Here is a 2,594-nt window from a genome sequence, read left to right as displayed (position 1 = left end):
AGCATAGGTTATCAGTGGAAGGCTTATTGTAAAAGTTCCTAGATTGTAAGCTCTTACAGCAGTTACATCTATTCCTGAGTTGTAATGGTTATTTCTAAATTCTGAGATGCTGAGCTCTTTGTGTATAACCTGGCTGGTCCCTGGAACTTTGGGTATCTGTGACACCTGAGACTCAGAGCCAGAGTCTGGCAGCTATGAATGTCAGCATTACCCAATAAGCAAATGTTAAGGAGTCTGAAAAAAAGAGTTCAGACTTCAATCAGACATATGAATTAAATGAACTTGGTTAGGACTAAGGTAAATCAGACTAAAGAGTTAAGGATGATAGTGACAGTGTTTTCAAAACTTCAACTCCTATGTGAGACCAAAGGAAGAGATGTTTACTACGTGCAAAATCTATATTTTTTGTAACACACTATATAACTTAACTTGTATGGTCAGTTTATTCAAACACCATAATTACATGAAAAGTTGAATAGGGAATGAAATCTGGTTGGTTTGTACAGATTAGTGTGAGGCCCCAATACATCCCAGAGTAATTTGGGCAGAGAATAAAAGTGTATTTGTGAAGCTGCCTTGAGGGACTGGGGGAAAAAGGGGAAATATTAAATTTTCCTACTTGGGGAATTACTGATATTCTCAGAAGCCTTTGGAGCTACCAATTCAGAAGGCTGAGCCCTTGATCTTGGGGTTTGCCCTTATGAAGTTTGTTACTGCAAAGGAGAGGGTAAGCCTACTTAAAATTGTGCCTAAGAGCCACCCCCAGAGAACCTCTTTCATTGTTCAGATATGGCTGTTCTCTCTAAGCCAACTCTGCAGATAAACTCATTGCCCTCCCCACTACATGGGACATGACTCCTTGGAATGTAAATCTCCCTGGCAACATGGGACATGACTTGCAGGGATTAGCTTGGCCCTGGCATCATGGGATTGAGAAAGCCTTCTTGGACCAAAAGGGGGAAGAAAAATGAAACAAAATAAAGTTTCAGTGGCTGAGAGATCTCAAATAGATTTGAAAGGTCATTCTGGAGGTTATTCTTATGCATTATATAGACATCCCTTTTTAGTTTTTAGTGTATTAGAATAGCTAGAAGGAACTATCTGAAACTGTTGAACTGCAACCCAGTAGCCTTTATTCTTGAAGATGATTATATGACTATAGAGCTTACACTGTGTGACTGTTTAATTGTGAAAACTTCATGGCTCCCATTCCCTTTATACAGTGTTTGGACAGATGAATAGAAAATGAGGTAAAAAAGTAAATGGATAATAGGGAAAGATGAGGGTATGGGAAGTTTTGGGTGTTCTTTTTTACTTTAACTTTTATTCTTATTCTTTTTGTGTGTGGTAATGAAAATATTCAAAAATTGATTGTGGTTATGAATGTACAACTATATAATGGTACTGTGAACAATTGATTGCACACCATGGATGATTGTATGGTATATGAATACACCTCAATAAAATAAAAAAAAAATTGAATTAAAAAAAAAGACAAAAAAATAATGATATATCTTTGGTTTGAACATGCAAGGTATAAAGATGCAATTTGTGATGAGCATCATAAAAGGAGGGGGTGCAGAGGGGTAAAGGAACATAGTCTATGTATGCTATTGTAGTTAAGTTGGTATCAAACAAAAAGGATTGTTATAGATTTAGGATGTTAAATTTAGCCTCATGGTAACCACAAAGAAAATATCTGAAAAATATAAACAAAAAGAAATGAGAAGGGATATTTTATGTGGTTCACTATAAAAGATCAGCTAAATAAAATCTTGGCTATAAAGGCAGAAATGAGAGACAAATGGCATAATACTTACAGAAACCAAACAGCAAAATGGCACAAGTAAATCCTGTATTATCAGTAGTTATATTAAATTTAAATGGATTAAACTCTGTGTTCAAATGGCAGAGATTGGCTGAATGGATAAAAAAGAATGAACCAATTGTATGGCTTTTATAGAGACTCACCTTAAATTGAAGGATACAAAAAGATTAAAAGTGAAAGAATGGAAAAAAATATTCCACGCAAATAGTATCCGTAAGAGAATTGATGTCTTAGTTTTCCAGAGCTGCTGTGACAAATATCACAAAATGGGTTGTCTTAAACAACAGGAATTTATTGGCTAACAGTTTTGGAGACTAGAAGGCCAAAATGAAGGCATCAACAAGGACAAGCTTTTGCCCCATATCTGTGGCTTTCAGTTGCTGACTTCCCATGATAATTGGGGTTCCTTGGCTTGCATCTCTGTCTCCTGTCACATGGCAATCTCTCCCTCCTTGTTTCTGCTCTTCCAGTTTCTACTGACTACCATTTTCTTCCTATGGCCTTCTTTGACTTATAGTTTACAATTTCTTCTAATTATAAGACCTCCAGCAACAAACATTAAGACCAACCTGACTGAGCTGGCCACACCTTAACGAATTATAACATAACAAGTTATAAAAGTCCTATTTACAATAAAGCTCACATTTTCAGGAATGTGAATCAAGATTAAGAAAATGTTTTTGCTGGAGTAAATAATTCAAGCTACCACAGCAGGGGTAGCTATACTAATTCCAGAAAAAATAGACTGTTAGTAAAAAAAACTTTT

The sequence above is a fragment of the Choloepus didactylus genome, chromosome 7 (assembly GCF_015220235.1).
Source record: "Choloepus didactylus isolate mChoDid1 chromosome 7, mChoDid1.pri, whole genome shotgun sequence".
In the NCBI taxonomy this organism is placed as follows: Eukaryota; Metazoa; Chordata; class Mammalia; order Pilosa; family Megalonychidae; genus Choloepus; species Choloepus didactylus.
Note: the sequence above shows the minus strand (reverse complement) of the source record.